The sequence below is a fragment of the Agelaius phoeniceus genome, chromosome 4, assembly GCF_051311805.1.
Source record: "Agelaius phoeniceus isolate bAgePho1 chromosome 4, bAgePho1.hap1, whole genome shotgun sequence".
Lineage (NCBI taxonomy): Eukaryota > Metazoa > Chordata > Aves > Passeriformes > Icteridae > Agelaius > Agelaius phoeniceus.
The window spans coordinates 4,180,325-4,201,651 of NC_135268.1; positions in this window are offsets into that span (position 1 = coordinate 4,180,325).

A 21,327-nucleotide genomic window follows, 5' to 3' on the forward strand; every position below is an offset into this window, starting at 1 on the left:
ATCAGTATGTGTGCATACTACCACTGGTGAGGAGCCATGTAGTGCCTCCAAACACTCCATCCTGGAGTTATGGGATGGATGCTTCACTCTGGAGCATCAAACCTACAGAAATGACTGCACTCCTCTAAGCCCAAGGCTGAGACCACTTTCCACTCAAAGCAGCAGGGATGAGCTGTTCTTGCTCTCTCCCCATGACCATACTGTTTATGTTTTCTGCAACCTTCAGGCAATAAAAGGAATATGATAATCTGTCTGTTGTCTCCCTGCCAAGCTGTCAGCCCAGCCAGTCCAGCAGCCCAAGAGCTTCAGAGGTTTTCTCAAACAACTTCCAAGCCATGTGTACGAGATACAGGACACTTTATAAAGCAAAACCAGATAATTTCTCAGTCTAAAGCCACCCGTGAAGTGTCAGTCTACAGGAATCAATTCACACATGTTTTAATCAACTTGTAAGCTACACTGGGTGTATGGGAATAGTTAAATTTATAGAGCTTGGAGTCTGGCCCATTAAACTCTGTCTATACCGTTTTAACACTTCTGGAAGCCTACATTTAAATTTGCCTCGGGTCATGAGTGAAATGAATACTCCTACTTCCAGCAAAATACCAAGCACAGATCCATGAGTGTGTACTGAAAGCAGAAGCTTCCCCGTGCTGCCTGCAGGGATGGTGGCGCTCTGGAAAGCCCGGGATGTGCAGGGCAGAGGGGATGCACAGGGATGCGCAGGGCAGGGGGGATGCACAGGGATGTGCCACGCCGAGCCAGCTCTGGCTGGAGCTGCTGCTTTTTCTCCCGGTGTAAGAAGAGCAAACTTTGCCAACCCCACACGAGCAGAAACGTGCCCGGAGATGAGATCCAGCTGTTTGCCGAAGCGATCCCTGCTACCGACGGCCAATCTGGACATTTTGGAAGCATCTGCAGGGCTTGCTCTTATCGATGGAGGAGGGGTTTTGAGTGCGCTTTCTCTCGGAACAGGTTTACTGATAGCATCAGCATCTGCTCGGCAGCAGCGTTAGCAGCCCTGCCCATGCAGGTACCGAGGAAACCAGAGACAGGGCTTTTGCCAGTCAGGACAGGAATGTTTATTTAAATGTAAGGAGAGAACCAGATCTGCAGCTGCTGGATCTGCAACGAGTCTCAGAGGGGCAAAAACTGGCTCGGAAAAAAAAGCATTGCGTCCTGTGAAATGGAAAAGAAAAAAACCCGAAAACCAAAACCCCAACCCAAAACCCTTGCAGGAATATGCACTGCCCATACTGAAAAGGCATTTTTGGTTCCCAGAAAAGCTGGCTACAGCCCACACGGCTCTGCTCTCCCTGCCCAGTGACAGGCAGCCTTACACGCTGAATACCAACTGGAGAATTTGCAAAAACAATTACTTCAATTATCTCGTTCCCTTGGCAACCGCATAACACACGCTGGCGTTTTAATGAGTCACTGCCCCTGCCGCAGCCAGCAGGGCAGGAGCCCTCTCCAGAGCCCCGCAGCTCCCTGGGGAGCCCAAGGGCCGCCCGAGGCCGTCCAGCAGCACCTGCCATTCCCACTGCACTTTTTTTCCCCCAATAACTGAGAAAAACCACAACTCACTGTCTTTAATATTGGCTCAGGGCAAGCACCTCTGCCACACTAAAAGCCTAACGCGAGCGAGTGCAAAATAAAGCAAATGTGAAAAGCAGAGTTGCAACTTCTCAGGTGCACGAGCTGTGCATGAAATCTCCATGAATGAGTTAATTCTGGCTGAGGTGCCAGTGGTGTGAAGCTGGAGTAGTCTCTGACTGCTTGGGGGCACACTCAGGGACATCAGATGACAGTTTTTGAAGCACTGAGCTGCACAAGCTACGTAAAATAAGCTGTGCACACTGACAAAAACATGTAGAATATATATATTTTTTTTATATCTCATTCTATAACACATACATCTATACATACAACTATGCTTCTAGGCAAAAGTATTCTAAATAGATGGGCTGATTTTTATTGTCTTATCTCAGTTCCATGGCAACTGCAAATTGCAAGAAAAGAGCAAGAAAAGCGATAAAAGCTCCTGGGAAAGTTTGTGTTAAGATGACAAGTAAGGAAAATATTTTATGTATTCAGTGAAGGGAATGAGTAATGGGAAACATAATAAAATATATGAAACAAGGCTGGTGAGAATGGAGTAATAATGAACCTGGGGACCTTATTCATCTCTTTCTGCAAACAGACAAGAAGACAACCTGAAAATGAAAGAAAAGCACACACATCTGAATTTTTGGTGCATAATCCCTTCCTACATGCAATTCTTGCACTTACTGCTGCAGCACTGTGTCAGATCATGGTGTTTTAGAAACACCATGTAGTTACTACACTTTTTGAATCAAAAGTCTGCCCAGGGAACAAACCCTATTGCACAAGCTGAGCATATAGGAGAGGTCAGAAAGGACTTTCACTTCAAGTACATCCCTTTTCAGAGCCTTTTTAGTGAAATATTTATTTAAAACTCAACAAACCTCACTTATGTTGCAATGACAGAAAAGCAGCTGAGAAAAACAAAAGAAAAGAGCTTGTGAATATTTTGTTTCAGGAAAATTTGGTCTTTTTTGGTTTTCTGTGTGCCTCTGCTATGACAGGTATGATCATGCCTAGAAGCTGGCATTTTTCCCACTGATGTGGGTTAAAGGCTATTTTGTGGACAAAAGGCACCAAAACATTTGTACTGGGGACTCAGAAGTGACAAATTCAGCCTGATATGCAAACACTGTGCACTGTCCCATGATGCTGAAAACAGAGGAGAGCTGGGAGCACACAGAGGTGTCCAGCAGATAGAAACCTCCTAAACCAACTGCAACCGAGGCAGCAGCTACACTGCACAAAAATAACATTTCCCCCCCTATAATCACAACAAATTGTTTTTAATCACAAGCAGATGTGATTCGTAATCAGTTTTCTAAAGTCAGTCTAATGAAAGCCCCAGCAACTCCCAGCTGAAGAATTACTTTAGAGGGCAAGGGAATACCTATAGGTCAGTTTACATACCTTGGCAGCAACATGCAAGCCAGTGGGGACATCCAGAAGGAAATAAGGTCACAAATTGGCAGGGCAGCAGCTGCACTTACCAGTTTAAACGAGATTCAGTTGTTGAAAATCTACGTCTTAAAGGCCAAATCAGCAACGCATAGACCAAACTATGAATCTTCAACTCAAATGTTATTTCCATCTGAACATATGGATATGAAACCTGGATGCTCCCCAGAGGCAGGCAGCTTAAAGCTTTGGAAACAAACTGGAGTGAATATATGAGGTGGAATGGATTTGTAACAAATGGCAGGAGCTGTGGAGGAGCTCGGTAACTTTGTACCCCTGGCAGAAGAAAAGGGGGCATTTGGGACGTGTGGCAAAGGATGAAGGCTCACATCTGCCCCATCAGAGATGGTCCAGGGAAGCCAGGGGAGTGGCTGACTGAAGGACTCCAGCAAAAACACTCTGAGGATGCAGGAGAGAGCATGAGGATGGATGTGACAGCACCACTTGCTCCAGCCAAAACTTGGGAATGCTGGATAGGATCTGTCAGACTCCTCTGTGACCCAGCTGATTATCTACCCAGCTATCTCCTGACAAGCCAAGATGGGATATGGCATGCATATATGACACTGGGCCTAATTAATATCCAGTTCCTCTGCTATTTGCTCCATTCCTATATCGTTACAAGAATGATTTTCAAGCTTCCCAGTTCCTGTATAAATGATCAGATTTTTCCTAGACTTTTATCCCCATTCCAAGGACATTTTAGTTGGGCTGTTATGCCTTTTTTGGGGTGTTACTTGTGTCTGTAAGTTCCTAGAATTATTAACACTCTACTGAACTGGTAGTGGAACTCTTGAATTTATAACTGATTACAGCTCAAAAGGACAGAAAATTCGCTTTTTCAGAGTGAAATTTTCTTAACCATGGGAACGTATTTTTAAAGTCTTACATTCATAAGAAAGCTCTGCCTTGTAACCCTTAGATACCAAGCCCATAGAGATAGATGGATGTGAAACTATTTCTTTCATTAAAAAAAAAAGCATGAACAATTCCTGCTGCTGAAGCTGGGGAGTCACCCAGGGAAGTTCAATGGGAATTCCAGAGTTCCACAAATTTTGGTGATGCACCTTTCCTAGAGGAACTGAAGGCAGCGCTCCTGGCACTCCAGATGAGCCTTGCTGGATTTGGGATGCCCACAAGACAGGCAATCCTACTGCCTGCAGATGGGATGGATGTGTGGGATATTGATGGATTTAAGCTGTCTGTATCAATCGGAGCTGGTGCAAAGGCTGCTTTCCAGGTGGCACAAACAAGCTCTGTTAGGAAATCCCTTCCCAGCCCCTCTTCTTGTGATCAGGGAGAAATATTCCACTTGTTTTCTGATCTCACTTGTGAGGGTGTTTCAGATGCTGTGAGCGCTCCACCATATAGGACTGGATGCTCAAACAGCAGGAGGGAGCTCATATTCAAAGGAATGGAAAGAAAATAATGATTTACTGGAACAGTGCTGGCCACTTCAGTAGGAACATCAGTCATCTAATGAAAATATTGACATTTATGGGAATCCACAGACAGAGTTGGGCATAGTTGTGGTCTCCACTACTGTATCAGTTTTCATAATGTTTTACTTCTGTTTACCTTCCAAAACAAACTACTGTAACTAATATGTTTATAATAATTAATGAGGAGACAGCCAAGCTGGAGAAAGGAACGGCCTCAAAAATTCACACTTCTCCCAGCTGGGAGGCTTAATTGGGCTGGGGACTTCTTTTCTTTCCCTAATCAGATAGGGAAGAAGCAGGGAGGTAGGAATGAGGGCCCTAATTATTGCTGGTGTAAAACAATGTGCTTGCACAAGGGATTCATTTTATGCATTGTCCTTTGCTAATCACCCCATTAGCAGCTAAATAACCACAACTAATATATTCATATGCATGCATGTGTGTATATACTATTTGTGAATGTCACACATGCCCCCAGGTCCCTGCTGGAGCTGGAGGTAGTGCACAGTACCCTGATTCAGCTGACAATAAATCCTCTTGAGGACAATCTCTCTTCAAGAGAGATTGGGAGCAGCTTCTGTGGTCTGTCATTGCACGGGGACTGACAGTGCACAGACTGGGAGGGACAGGGGGAGAGCTGTCTCAGGGAAAAGCCTGTGACTGTTCTGCAACCAAAGCCAGCCACAAACCTGAGGGGTCTCACTGCTGGATGAAGGGAAGGCACCGAGCATTGGGCAGACGTGACTGGCTCTGTGGTTCTGCAAGACAGACCCGGGCTGATGGCCCGTCCAGGGAAGTCTGATCCCTTAATCTCAGCCAGGAAAATGCAGTCTCTGCACATTCTCCTAATTACTCATCAGGGAAGGAAGGCCTTGCTTAAAATGTGGCAGAATTCAGCTTCTCATACCCCCTCCAGTCTTTCCTCTCTGGGAACAAAGCAGAGCTGCCTTTCCTGGTCTGCCAGCAATGAAGGTTCCCCAGGTTTGCCCGTGTGATGCTCGTATATCCAGCAGGGATAAGCATCTTTTGGCCTCTCGTCCGTGGCTCCCAAAGCTTTCCATATGCCCAGCTGACCTTCCTCTTTGGCCAGACAATGGAGAGGTAATTTCTTAAAGATAGTCATGACATGGATCTGCCAGTTAGGAAGTAATGTTTATTCCTTATGGATCAAAACGTGCTCAGGAAAAGACATTGTAAAGCCAAGATGCTCACATCCCTTCCTCCAACAGAGATGTATGCCCTTAAAGCAGTGAGAAATCTACTTTTTGGCACTTGTCAATCATGTGTGTCATCTGGTTCCTTAAAAAGTACTGGTTTTGTTTCCAAGCAAGTGACCAAATTAGTAAATTAATTAAGGCCAGGAAAACCTAAAACAAGGAGTGAGGAGTTGTTTAACTGCAGATTGAAGGACCTAAACCAAACCCTGACACTCACCTCAAACATTTTGTATTACTAAAAGAACCTCACAGACGTGCAAACCCTGCATGCCAGGCAGCAGAAACACGCTTCTTCCTGACTCTGCTTCTTCCAAATTTTAAATTACAGTGTGTGCACCAAAGATTCCTTCAAGTTCTGTCTAGAGCACGAGGGAAAATACTGACCTTGGAAATGCAACTCTATCTCACTACAGTAAATATCTTTTCTTCTACAGCATTACCACTCTTGTCTGAAGTCATTTGTCACTTGAAAACCACCTTGTAGTATAGTAGAGGCCTTTGAGTCTTAGCAAAATGCATGGATTCTATTTGAATATCTGTACAGAGGCTTTGCCCTGGGAGGTCTTGGTTGCCCTTGATGGGCTGCAGCTGAGATGTCCAAATTGGGCTGCAGCTGTGACCAATGGAGATAACTGGGATAAAAGGGGGTGGGTTAGCTGGGCAGGGAGAGCCTTGGAGGAGTTCTGAACTGGGAGAGAATGGTATGCTGCACATGGAGTATGTGCTGTGAAGCTCTGCAGCCATCAGACTACACCAAGGAGGTATGGACTTTAGAAATCAGGTAACAACAACAGTATGAGACTCTAGAAACAGAACAACAACATTGTAGTACTAAGAAATGTTACATTTTCCATTTCCTTCTAAACAAATGCTTGTGCTCTTTGCAGATCCTGATTGCTTCATGTAGTGGTTACAGTTCAAGCATCAGTGATAGCAGAGGGAGTAGAATTGGTCTTTAATGAACTGGCAAAAATGGCAGCTAAAATATTTAATAACTTTTCTGAAAACAGCCAACCATTCCTACAGTTGGGAAAGGATGAAGTTAATCTGAGATATTTAGTTTTTAAATAGGACAGAAGAAAGGATGAAATTTTCCATTCATCAGCTCTGAGAGAGAAAATCTGGTTTATTGCTCTGTAAGTTCTGCAGAAGTTCTGCTGGAAAGGTATTAATATATCTGTGACAGTATAGCCTTAGAAGAATCATGGCAAAGCTTTAAATCAAAAGATTTTACACCATTCAGAAGTAAACCTGCAATGATAAAATGTGGCAATAGGTGGGCTCTCTAACTGAAAAGGGATTTGAATAAAATATTGATAAAATCAATGCATCTCCACACATTCTTCTAATTCCAGCTGGAGTTGTGTTTGTGTAGCTAATGCTGGGAAGAGTTACTGGTTAAAAATGCTGAATTTACTTAGCTGCCCTCCTCTGAGGGCAGGAGTCTCTGAATCTGGAAATTATTTAGGTTTCACAAAAGGATATGATCAAACATTCCTGACAAAGCCTCTGTGCCCCTACTCCGTAGGAATTTCTCAACAGTGTGTTTCAAGCTGCTGAGAGCTCTGAGCAAGCCTTTGGGAGAAAGGTGCAGGCTCAGTGTTAGAACCCTGGTTACTGAGAATTTTAGACTTTCTGTACTGACAGACACTCACCCCCCCAAGAGAAAACTACATTTGACCTGAGGCTGTAAAGACTGAATGGTAAAACTGAAGTTTTAAGTGTGCAGTTTGAATAGAAGTGTGTAATATCATAGTAGAAAACTTGGAGTTTAAAGTTTTAGAGTACAGTAATATATATGAAGTAAGATAAAAGTTTTAAAGCAGAAGCTAGTCCTCCTTCTTCATGAGTTCAAGTTGTATTGTGCAATTAAAAAAAAAAATCCACAGTGCAGGACACAAGTAATTAGCTATTAAGCAAAAGGTACAAATAATGAAAGTATAATTTCTTAATTAGACAATTTATCCTTAAAAACCTCTTGTAGAGAGAGAAACACATCTCTATTTTTACCTTATTGGAGTAAAATACTATGGAACTCACAACTTATGAGACTATGATATAGATAAAAACTAATAAACATCTGAGTCCAAACAAAAAATACCATCTCACAATTTAATCCCAAACTTAACAGAAAAACAGCAAAAAAATCAACAGCTCAGACTCTCAATTTTCTCTATTTTTTGGCCTGAGGTGGCTTCTCCACCATCCTGCAGAAGGCACAGCAGCAGGGAGCTCTCTCTGCTCCATGGACACCCTTGAGACATCACCTTTCTGGAAAATCACTAGCTGACAGATATAAGGAGAACCTGTTACCTAAATCTGCTTTATCTGGTTTTGAAACTTCCTATGCTACTTTTTTTTTCCTTTTCTCTTTGCAGGGTTATCCCACGACCAATTTTAGATATTAATGGTCTGTATTTTAGAAAATGATCTCGCTCGTTATTTATGCCCCACATCTCTATTTCAGTTATGCATTCAGCAGCTGGAGTCCATATGGAAATGTTGGCCATTTTAACTGAGTGAAGACCTTTGCAGATAAGGGATAGGAAATCTGATATTTTTTTTCCTATTTGGTTCCTAATCATATGCCATTAAAGAGAAGTATGTATGAAACAGGATATTTTTCCTGATGTTATGATTTACTATTATCAATTTTAACATACAACTTGGCTGTGGCCTAGGAAGCAAACAATGAAATATTTTATTTTAGAACTGTGAGCAAGAACTAATGGGATTGAACATTTCACTACCAGTTTGAAGGAGCCTGACCTTGAGCAAGACCTCCTTCCTGCAGGAGCATCTTTTTCACTTTCCAACCTCCCCCAGGACCGTTTCTGCCTGGGAACCAGCTCCACTTCCATATCCTGACACAGGACTCGGGTTATAAATAAGCAAAGAAATGCTGAGCACTTTATTTGGGATGCACAGAGTGGCAGCTCAGCTGTACCTACAGCCCAGAGGGTTTTGCAGAGGCCCAGGAGCCCCTCTGCCTTCCCAGCAAGTGTCCTGCTGGAAACACAGGGACTCCTGCAAAGCTCTGCTGTCTGTTCAAAACCAGAGCCATTTAGAGCCACAGAACTATGATATTTTAGTCCAATTAAATATCCAGGTTCCCTTGTAACCTTCAAATCAAGCCTTGGACCACAGGGCTTCCCTGTTCAGACTCAGGTTTGGCCAACAGAAGGTAAGAAGTGCAAGAGACTTTGTTTGATATTCTTTTCACCTCAGGAATGTAAATGAATTTGTTTCCAGCTAACTCTCAAACATCTGCATGTTCCACTTCTTCAAGAGGCTGACAAAATAAATCCAGAACTAAAAGCAAGGAGAAAATCAGCCTGGAAGACTCATTCTGATCTGGGCACCCCCTTTCCTGGTTTGCTCTTTGCCAAGCCATGAGTGCAAAACCAATTCCTAACACCCCTGAATAAACACCACAGAGCTGTCCCAGCACCTACAACCAGATAAAACAACATGGGGTGCTGTCTTTAATGAAGCTGATAGCTATGCATAAGAGAGCCAGGAGCAAATGTGACTGCTGGAAGTCCAAGGCAGTGATGGACCTGACAGGAAAATCAATTACAGTGCTACAGCAAGGCAGTGGAAAGAGAATGATGGAGAACTCGAAAATTAAGAAAAAAAAAATATATAAAATAGAATTTCAATTGAATAACCATCTTGCACCTGCCATGCCTACCCAGAAGAACAGCTTGTTAAAAAAAAGGAAAAAAAAAGAGGAATATGAAAACCATAACCTAACATTACCAAAACTTCTGAGGGCAGATGGAAAATCCATGTAATAGTGAAGAACATAGCTAGTGTACTGGTGTGCAAATGCAAAGAAAACAAGGCTGCTCACCAGCCTTATTAAACTAAAGAAGCAATGGTTTCTGGACAGTTTACCACAAGCAGCTGCAGAAAGTTGCCAAGAGAAAATTACAAGTGTCACAAATCCTACAGTTTCATAACTAAGGTTTTCTGACAATAAGACTGAGGAAGCTGAATTCACACAGAACTTATTTTTCAGCTGCAAATTCTTACACAAAAGTGTGGTTTGCTTTCAGAAATGCAGGAACTACTGAACACAGATAGCAAAGTATTTTCATATTAAACTCTCGGGTGGCCAAGACTTCCTGGACAACGTTTCTGTGCAAGTCCCTGTCTAGGTCATCACTTGTTTCAGGTGAAGAAGAAACCTGGGGTTGCACTTTTCACTATGCATATTGTCTGACCTGATATTCGTGGTGCACTTTAAAACATAAGTCTACCTCAATTGTACACAGGCCAAAATTTAATTACTGGAATTGAGTGGGCATTAGGCATTAATATCCTTCTATGTTTTGAAGAGCAAAGTCTGGGTATTAAAAAAAAAGAGTGAATACTGCACCATCAGGAAATATTTTGCTTATAAAGACAATCAGATGTTTTCACAGCCTGAGGGCATGCCAGGGTGAGAGTGTTTCCTTCCACGTGGTTTGTCCAACTGATTTATCAGGGACCCAAGTGGCAACATTTTCTGCTTGCTCTCCTTAGCACGGTATTCCAGAGCTGCTTTATTTTCAGCATCTAAAGGTTGTCCCCAGAAGCCCAGCCATGTGTTACCTACACTCATTTCTTCATAACATTTCCACAGGTTTTGAAGGAGGAATCCTAATGCCTATTGGAAAAAAAAAATTGGGCAAAGAGTGGGGTTAAGAGAAGGGAGCCAATGTCAAAGTGCTTTGAAGCAAGAGAAGCAGATATCCTGAATATCTGCCCTAAAAACCATAGTGTGTTCAGTTTGGTTTGCAGAAATCATCATTACTGGACTCCATGCAGCTACAGCCATGGCACCAGAACTCCCCCAAGGAACTGGGAGCCAAGCAGGGTGTGCAGTGCCCGTGGATGCAGGGCATGGAGGAGAACAGGCACAAGAACCAAGAAACAGAAATCCAGGGGTGCTGCCCATCTCTGTCCAGCAGCACATCTGGAGAGGGAAGTGCTCCCAGCTCATTTTCTCACGTGTGTGGAACATCTGGCAAACTCTGTCACATCACCCATACATTTTCCTATTTCTCTGGCTTTAATTTTTCTTTTTTTCACGGGCAGTTTTGAGGTATGAAATTCACAGAGCTGAAATAATATTAAAAGAAAAAGATCTTTCTTTGCAAGGGAATTTGATCCCTAAACTGAGTTTGGACTTAATGATGTTTTCAGGTCTGTTTTGTTCATTTTCCCTGTACATTTCAGCACTCCAGCCTTCTCTGTGAGAATGCTCATGGAAAGTGAATTTGAGGCAATAGCTCACTTTGGACTCTACAGCTGACTTTCAAGCTTGCCCTTTGCGAATCTCATTACAGCAATTAGCCAGATAGATGGTGGAAGAACCAAAGTATCCTGTGAGGGAAAACCTGGGCTGAGTGAAATTTGGGAGAGTTTTGCCAATGCAAGACTTCAGCCTTTATTTGTAATGTGGCAAAGAAGGCAGCTGCAATTTTCAAATATTCATGGCTGGTGACAAGATTTTTCCCTCCAAAGAAATTAAAGTAGTCAAAATGGTGGATGCATCCAACTCAAATTGCAGACAGGAAAAAAGCAGTAGTTGTTTATTGTAGTGTGAGCTATTGGTTCAGGCTAAAATTCCAAACTTTGCCAAATTTACAAAGAATTAGGGTGAATTAAATCTATTCCAAACCATTCTATTACTCCACCATTTTCTCCTTCTAGATCAGTTTTGATCTTGGGTTATGCTTAGAGCTAATATTGAGATTATTTTATCCTAAATACTGACACAGATTTTCACTGTTAAAACCCCTTTTACTGTTCAGCTTTTTTTTTCTTATCCAGACCACTTTTCTTTGAGTAATCAGTGGATTAAATAGAAATAATGCAGAAAAATAAGAAAATACTTGGCCATTTAGTCAGCGGTGACTTGTTTGGATGAGATAAACGGGAAGGCTGACACTTTTCTCAGTTTGCCCACGTGCAAAGTAGTTTGTGCTGTCTGAAAGCAACTAAGTCCTGAGACAATTTATCTCACTGATAAATCACTCTCATTAATGCTCACCCTCCTCATTGTGCTGGAAAGTGTGACTGCCTCAGGAGGGGCCCCAGTTTTGGTGGGCACATGCTGTTTAATCCCACCCCAAAGCCCTAGAGAGTGGGAAGAAAGGTGAGTTTGGACTTTAAAATGACAGTTCAGGTCCTGTGCTTCAGTTTCTTCCCAAGCCCCCAAAGCTGACTTTGTACCTCTGGAACAATAGTGGTGTTTGGGAGGAGCTGGAGCAGCACAGGGGGTTTGAGGTCTCATATCCCAGCTCTGCCTTGCAGAGCAGAGAAACAAGATGGGCAACCTCACTGCCTAACACAGGAGTGCAGTGTCTCATTTTATAATCTCTTCACTTTATTGGCTCTAGGGAGAAAGGGAATTATTCAGAGAGGAATTGTGTAAGTGCTGTCTTTGTCAAACATGTGCAAAATGAGAAATAAACATTTAAAACAGCTGAAGGGCAAAGAAGGCAGTGCCAAAAAATGCTTGTTGAAAAGAAGAAAATTAAATTTAAACCGAGTGCTACTAGTATTGCAAAAGAACAAGAAACAGAACCTTCTTCTATACACAGCACAGGAGTCACAATGGAAAACCCGGGAGGGGAAGGGAGGGGAGGTGCCAGCACCAGCACAGGAGCATCACCAGCAGTGGGAGCAGGGCTCTGGGAAGCCAGGGCTGACTTGGGCTAGTGACAATGGCTTTTGGGGACAGCCCTGCTGCTGGCACCTGCTGGGGTGCCCCATTGTGCTCACCTCCTGCAGCATGCCAAAAGCCAACAGTGCCAGACCAAGCCTGTAAAACAGGGAGCATGAGGAGAGCAGGACTGCCTTGCCCTGCTGTGCTGCTGGGGGATGCTGAGGAGCAGGAGCACCCTCTGCTCCCTCCTGGAGCTGGTGCAGCTCCGTGGTAAACAGCATGCAGCCTCCAGCTGCCAGGAGCTCCTCTCAGGAGGGGACATCTGCACTTGCCTTGCAGCTTAGGATGTGCTCATCCCATCTGAGCTGTGTCCTTCTGTGCTACTCGCAGGGATAAGGAACAGCCAAGAGTAGCTTGGCCCCATGGCTCCCTCTTTGTTATGATTGTGAAATATCCTCACATCTTGGTCAGCTGAAGGAACAGGGTGTTTAATTCCTCTCTCTCATTCTTTATAGCCTGAGCCATGATGTTTGGATCCAGCCTCTGCATTAAGCATTTTCAGAGCTGAGGGTTGTTTGGATGTGGCCATCCAGCTCCTCTCTCCCCCTGTGCCTCAGCCTGGGTGCTGCCAGCCACCTTTGGATTTTGCAAAATCCCTGGAAATAGATAGAGGAAAGGAGAGGCAGAGCTCAAAAAGGGCAGAAAACTAAGGAATGGGCCACGGGGGGAAGAGGCAAGGAAAAGGGTTTTGTGTAGCTGGCAGTGCCACAGATGTCAGAGAGCACACCAGATCTGTCACAAGAGAGATCCCAGGAAATTTATTCCTGAGACACTGCAAGGATTAGGCCCAGAGAAAAGCTTCTGCTCTACTCTGATGTATCAGAGCTGCAAGGTGAAGATAAGAACCAAATTGCATCAGGCACCAGCTGCAATCTAAAACACACCACAAACACGTGCTCGTTAATAAAGGTACAAAGTTTCAAACTTGTTATGTGACAAACTGGAGAATTAAATGAAGGGATCCTTCAGGATAATATCAGGACAGGAGGCAGGAGCAGGCTGGTTTTAGGGAGCCCTCTCTCTTCACAGCCCTACTTTTGCAAACAGCCCTTTAAACTCCACATCCAGTAGTAAACAGTCCAAGCTTTGCCCTTTCACATATGATTGCCATATAATCAGGAAATGGAAATTATACAATCTGCCTCTGGCTTCTGTAGCTAAGCAAAACACTGCCCAGGCTTACTGCAACAAACTACAGAATTCCTTAGTAACCTGGAATGCAAATTAAATGAGACAGCTTCCCCTTTCTGATGATAGATGTCTTGTGTGAAGAAGAAAACCCTAACATCTGGGCACAGGATTATGTGTGAATTCCTCTCTTAGCTGCATTGAAGTGTGTTTTAAGATGGTTCCAGTATCCCATTCAGATACTTATGTCCAAAACAAACTCATATTTTTTTCCTTCTTTTTTTCCCCTACAGAAGTGAGAAGACATATTACTATCCAGAGGCATGTAAATCTGCACAAATTTATTACCCTGATCTAATTAAGTTTATTTGTTGATTTATCCATTTCACCCCTTTAAAGAAAACAGAGCTAAAAGCTCTTCAAAAGCTCTGTGGTGATGGAGTCACCATCCTGTTTTTAAGTTTGTGGGCAATAAGTCAGCCCTGCCTCATCCCAACAGCAAAAGCATCACACAGCAGACCCACACACTTTGCATGAGCAAAATGGGCATCTTTTAATTCATCTTCTGGGCTCCATGACTTTGCTTGGGCTATGGGGGTGAAAGAGGGGAGATGGGGGTGGGCATGGTCTGCAGCACTCCAGCTCCCACCCTGCAGTCTTGTCCCAGCTCTGGGAAAAGAGGCTGCTGAGCCTTCATCCAGGGCTCTCACCAGAGTCACCCAAGGGGGTAAATCGACAGGGTGTGACCCCAGCTGTCTCCTTCCTTCCCTGTCCTCTGCAGGGACCCAGGACCTAATGTAAATGCACTGACGCCAGCAGGAGCCTGATGAAAGGGGCCTGGATTAGACCCCAGGGGCATTGCCCCCAAGAACTGTTTATGGCAAATCGATGTGACTTCAAGGAAGTGCCCTGACTTCCAAATTAAACATAATCTAATTTTAAATATCAGGTGGGGTAATCTTCTATTTAGGTAGGTCCTGATCCAGGAAATCACCGAGTACTTATTTAACTTTAAGCATCTCATTAAGCTCTGTGCTGTCCAGCATGAGAGCAGAGCACAAGTTCACACGTCTTTGGTTTAAGCACATAATTAAAGGTAAGCATGTGGCTAAGTGTTCCGCTGAATGGGGATGGAATTACTCGCTGGGCTGAGCCACAGAGACAGGGCCTGCTTTGTACTCACTGAGTGCAGAGAACAGGGAGCCTCTGCACAAGGGCAAAGAAGTGAGCAAGGCACTGAATGAGCTTGAGGAGTGGATGATTCACAGGGAAATCAGCAGGACTTTGAGACCTGCTACAGAAATACTGGCAGGAAATAGGGATATCTGTGTGTGCCTGCTCAGTCTGTGCTCGTTCTGCTGGCTTTTCCTCCATCTCACAGACTGCCTGGTTAGGAGGTCACCTAGTCCAGCTTGCTGCCCAAGCAGAGCCCCTGGAGCACGTTACTTAGGATTGTGTCCTTTGAATATCTTTGGGGAAGGAGACTCCACATCCTCTCTGTTCCAGCACTTGGTCACTGCTCAGGAAAGTTCTCCCTCATGTTCAGGTGGAACTTCCTGTGCAGTTCATTCCCCTGACTCCTGTCCTATTGCCCTGCACCACTGAGAAGGGCCTGTCCACCCTCTTGGCACCTCCCTGCAGATTCTTGGATTCATTGGTGAAGTCCTCTGTCTTCTCCAGGCTCAACTCCATTTCCTTTCTAGAGGGCTCTTGCAGGAATGCTTAGGGAAAGTGAATGGGACAACAAAACAACATGAAAAATCACCTAAAATTTGTTTTAGGAGCTTGCAGGCTGTTAGATCTGTGCCGTAAGGGGCACAGAAGGGAGAGACCTTACTGTTCCTCACGTCAGGTGGAGGGACACAGCCCAAACTGGAAGCAGTTGCTTGAGTTTTGTTCTCAGATAAAATGTCTGGCATTTGGGTGACACTACACACGAGTTAAAAGGGAAAACAAACAGGATATTTTCCAAGCCCGGCGGGCTGGGGAGCGGCGCTGCCGGGAGATGGATTCAGGGATGGATGGAAGGATGGATGGGGCGCTGGTGCCACCTGCTGACCCACGGGTCCTGCAAACTCAACATTCCCTGCCCTCTCACCAGCTCCATCTTTCTGCTGGCTTAAAGCCTCCAGGAACAGAAACATCTCCTTTTGCCTGTCTGGTTTTCAATACTTTGCTCAACCTCCACATCTTTGCAAAAGCAAATTATGCTTAAAGCCAGGCTCACCAGGATATTGATATTCCTGGGCTATGTGCCACAATTAGTATTTTGTTTAACTGCACCTTTGTTTATCCCAAAACATCCTGAGCTTTGAAAAAAAAACCAACCCCCTCCTGTGGTTTTTAAAATCTAAGGAAAAAACACGGCAGCGTTGGTTAATTTTATTTAAATTTCTCTGCAGAAAATTGGCTGCTCATCTTGATATTCTGTCCCTCCCTGGAAAAATACCATAATTACCTTTACAAACTCAAATTGGCTGATTTTTAGGGGCACATGCAACCCCTTTGTCATCCCCAGGTCAGGCTGAGGGAACAGAGCCAACCCTGCCAGGTTCACCCCCACAACCCGAGGCAGCAGCTCCCCATTTCAAACAAGGGGAAGAAAGGAAGAGGGAGGGAGAACAGCCCAGCACTGCACATTGCACTGTGACAAGGAGCACTAGAGAGCCAGACAGGGCAGGACTGCACTCCCAGGGCACCCTGCCCCAGTCTGACACCCAGCTTAGTGCCCAGGAGCACTTCCCTTCCAACGCTGTGCACTCGGATTTATGGGGCAGCTTTATGGACTGATACTTCCTCACATTTTACCAGTTTGATTAATTTAGCTGGCACCTCTGATCTTGCCTCCACTACTAATATTTTCTCTTGAATGGGATGGCTCTGTAGTCTCACCATTCATGTGTTCTAGTCAGATTTTACATCAAAGATGTCCTGGGTTTTATACTGTCAGAAGCAATTTTGTCCCAGAAGAATGAAGATTGTGATTATCCCAGGAGGAAAGCTGTCAACTCAGCTCTGTGTAGAAAAACTGCTGTCTACAAAAGCTTATATTGGACACCCTCTGGCAGACTGCCCTCTTAAAAAGAAAAAAAAAAAGTCCACTGTTACCTACATGAAAGACTTTTTCTAGGAGGGTTTGTGTGTTTGCTGACTTGGTTTGTACAGAGAATTCAAATGAGAAGAAAGAGAATTATGTCTTTCTTTTATAAGCACTCATTTTTTTCAGGGCAATGCAGAGGAGTGATAAAGGGGAGCATGAGGAAGGCATTTTGGAAAGGGAGTGACAGATGCTGAGCTTTGATGATGCTCAGTCACTCAGATCCAAAATTCTGCTGGATCACACATTTATCAAGAAGTGGTCAAGCCTCAATTTGTGCTCTCCACAAGCCTCCCACACTGCTCCCGACACAGGGGATCTCCAGATCTTTGCTGATTTTGGCATGTTTGGACCAAAACACACCACTGTGCTCTGCAAGCTGGTTAAGGACCAGCACACCATGCATTTTGTGCTCAGAGTTGTGTGGCTGCCATCCCAACGGGACAGGAAGGACATCTCACAGCAGCTGCTTTTCACACGGTTCAGAGCCTGGGGTGCTTCACCACATTATAAATCAGCTTTGTGTCCAGCTGAGCCACTGTGGCCATCCAGGAATCTGAATGCCAATGGAATTTCTTCTTGTCTGAGGATCATTTCCTTTTTTCTTTTGTTTTCTGAAAGTAGCCCAGAAGAAATCACTGCCAGCGAGCAAACTTGGCATAACCGTACTGACACGAACTCTAGGAACTGAACTAGGTGCAAAATCCCACCAAAATGAGACTGGAAAGGCAAAGATTTGGATTTCATGAAGCTCTTGAACAAAACCCTAATACTCACTGATTTCAAGAGAACCCCAGTATAAGCTTACAGCATGTTTAAGTGATTTACTAATTCAAGGCTTGATTACACAAAATAACAGACAAAAAAACAAAAAGAAAACTTATAAAGAAAGAAGAAATCTGAGTGCCAAAGTCAAAAGAAAATTCTACAGTGTGAAAAGCAGAGGCTGTCATTCTGTTCAGAAACACAGGTTTCACCCTCTAAATTTGTGCCTTCCAGGCTTAATCTAATATGGTGGTGTTTTGTATAACTTCAAAAAAAAAATGACAGGATGGGGTACATTTCTATTACTGGAAATGGAATTTTAAGCACTGAGTTTATCTTGTCAGTTTGGCTCAGCAGTGATGTGAGCTTGCAAGGGGTGAAGTGGATCCCTAATTGCCAGAGAGCAGGACAATAAACTGATAAGCACGGGAGCTGAGAGTCCTTTAGATGAGAGATGTTCCAGGAAAGGGGGGAATGTTTGAACAGGTACTTATCCTCTTGGAACTGGAGTTTGCCTCACTTTTGTTCTCTGATCCCCAAAAAAGAGCACACTGGCAGTTGTTTGGGCCAAATCAGGGAGACAGGTATATACCTGCACTCTTTGCTGCCAATGCCAGCTCCACCCTGCAAATCTTGCAGCTCTGTTTATGCTACATTTTTCCATGGCTCCAGACAGCCACAATTTTAATTGGGCTGGCTGATTGTTTTTTTAACCCTTTTTTATTTATTTTATTTCGTTTTATGACGCTAATCTTGGCACTGGAGGACTCCCCTAATTCAAATTACAATATCAAAATGCAGATCGGGTAATATAACAAATGGCCATTCACCTAAAATTAGGCAACCTACCATAAACAATAAGTCAAATTAAACCCACGCTTCTCCTTTCTTCCTTTTGGCCTGAGCTGCTCCCCAAACATCTGAGGCAGAGGGAAGGTTCAGAGATGCAGGAAGGTGAGAGGGGGAAGTACCAACCCTGCCCTGGGCTCTCAAGCTTTGTGATGCATTTTCCTCCTCTCAAAGGGAATGCAACAGAGGAAAAATAAACCCCAAACCTTGGCCAGCTGTGAAAAGGAAATCCCAAAAGTCAGGGAAGAAGGGACAATTGGATGCAAGTTTTTTCTTCTGAAGAGTTGCTACCACTGTCAGGAGGCAAAGAAGAGGAAAGGAGAAAGGGACTTGGCCCCATTTTGAGTGCTTTGTTCTGTTTATGATGCCTCCTGGAGCTTCCTCCACACCCTTCAGCCCTCAGCTATTAGAAGCAGCAGCAGAGGAAAAAAAAATAAAGGATTTCAGGAGCACATGAAAACCTTAACTCCCTCAACAGAGAGGCTGGGTCTTAAACTGTCTTGGAAAGTACCCTCAAGACAGGCTGGTCAATCCACAGGGAGCCTGGGCACCACCAGAATCAGATGGAAAAGGGATGTTTTGCTTCCAGGTTCAGGCAAAAGTTTTCCCTCGTTCCCATTTGCTCAGGTGGTTATTTATGAATTAGCAAGCTAATACACACTATACCTCCAGTTAAAGGCAGACTACACCTCCAGAGTTCCCCCAGATCCCAATGGACCACTCCATAAAACACCTACAGATGCTACTGACTGTCAGAAATGCTTCCCAACCAGTCTGAACTCTGGCTATCCCTAAAATAACCAAAATACTCAAGTTTTGTGGAAGTTCTCCAAGTTTTGGCCATCACCTCAGCAGGGAAACGCTGCTACCCAATATAAGACACCAAGTATTGTATTTCCCATCCTGCCTGGATGGTTTGCAGTTTGAAAGGAAGAAAAAAAGTCCAAAATAATGTGCCAGACAAAACTTTAAAAGCATTTTTGTTTAAGGTAATTATGATCTCTATTTATGCCTATTAAATTACAAAGATTAATATTAAAGAACACGCAAAAACTGCCAGAAGGCAACACCTGAACTGTGTATGCTTAACACCAGCACTGCTTCTAAAGTAGCTGCTCACTCATCTCCTTAGAGCTGCCTGGATAATTGCAACTTTTTTGTCTAGAGGAGTTCATTTGAAATGGAAGAGAGCAGGCATTTCCTATTCCCCAGCCTGGGAATGCTGGGTGCACTTTGATCCCTTGTTTACACACTGTACTTCTGATAATGCCTTACAGTAAGATGAGATTTTGTCCACCTAAGAACAGTGAGATGTTTGCTGTCACCACAGTTGTGCCAGCTTTTCCATCTAATCCTGCACACATGGAAATGCCAGAGCTTTCCTGAGTCACAAATAGCTGTAGATAAACGAAAGTGTATTTTGTTATTTTTATTATTTGGCTATAAAGCTCATGGGAGCACTGACATTTACCTTCAGAATTTTCTTTTCAAATTTCCTCAAGAGTTTGTGATGAGATTCCTCAGAGTTTCAGCTCAGAAATCATACTGTGAGGTGAGTATGAAAAAGACCTCTACAAATTTTAGGCAAATTAAGCAAAGAAAATCTTATCCTCAAGTTGCAAGAAAGTATTAGAAAATAAATTGTGTGTTGGTCTGCAAGATAGACAGCAAAAATCTTCATTTTAACATGCTCCAAGCCTCCCAGACCTGATCCCAGGGAAAACTAATCATTTTGTCTGTTTTTACAGGAACTGGCAGCATGGTGTAAATTTCTGAGAAGTAACACTGATTTTTTGAGTGTTATTAGCAGCTTCTTCCAAAGTTGGAAGAAAAAGGAGAAACCAAGAGAGAAGCTTGGCATCTCCTGTCCCTCAGCTTGAGCTGGAAACCTCAGTTATGAGAACAGGATGGGTAATAAATAACTCTGTCCAAGTCTCATGTGGACTAACATGATTAAAAAGATAGCACATCACTCAGCACATCCCTCTGGTTCCTCACTAATGAAGCTCAGCCACGAATCCAGCTCTGACAGAGCTTTATTGAATGCCAGAACCTCATGATTTCATCTGCCCAGGGTTCCCTGGTGTGCAGCTACCCACACTTTGCACCAGAGGCACAGGAGGAGCAGCTGGATTCTCCCCACACCTTCCTGGGGCTGTGGCACACACACCTGAAGGGTTTTGGGATGCTGCAAGGGATGGTGGCCAGGCTCACACCTAGAGGAGCAAAGATGTGGAGAAGCACCTAGGAATCCTTGGGGCATCCCATGGAGAAATGAGCAGGACCTCTCCTCAAAAACTTCATAGAGCGATGCTTACGTGGCCCATCCAAATGCAGAGCCTGCAAACTTCAAGTAAGTTACCAGAAAGAGGAAAATACATGATTTTCCAGTTTCCTTTTGAGTTTGTGTAAACAGAAAGGCTCCTGCATTGTTTGTCTCATGAAGAGCTCCCTTCTCAGAACACTTCAATCACAGCTCACCAGAGGCTCCAACTGCTCCTTCCTCATGCCCTCCCCTTCCTCAGGATTTCTACTTGCAGGTAGCAGTTGAAACAACCCTGACAAGCCCAAAACTCTTCAAGTGCCTGTTTCAAGGCTGCCATCAGTTTGCAGTTTTTCTTCCCCCAGCTGACCAGGCGAGACAGAAACTACAGAACTCCAGCGGCCGATCACGCGTTCCGCCCCGCAGAGCAGGGGGAGGTACGAAACCTTCCTCTCAAGCATCCATCCCTCTCTGTCCCCTTCCCACCCTCTCCCCGAGGCTCATTCCAGCTTGTTCACAAATCAGAGGTAGCTGACAGCAGCAAATAAACCCCATCAATCCCCATCTCCCACTGGGGAGGTGCTGTGGTGGGGAGGGCGAGGCCGTGTGAGCCAGAGGCCGGCGCGGTGCTCCTCAGCACCCACCTGCAGAGCCCAGCCCTGCCTCCATGTGCTGGGGACCTCAGCCAAGAGAGAGCCCAGCCTGGCCACCAGGGCAAGCTGAGATCTCAGAATTATGGCTGAAAGGGCAAAATTGGGGGGCCTAAGAGCACCACTTGTAAG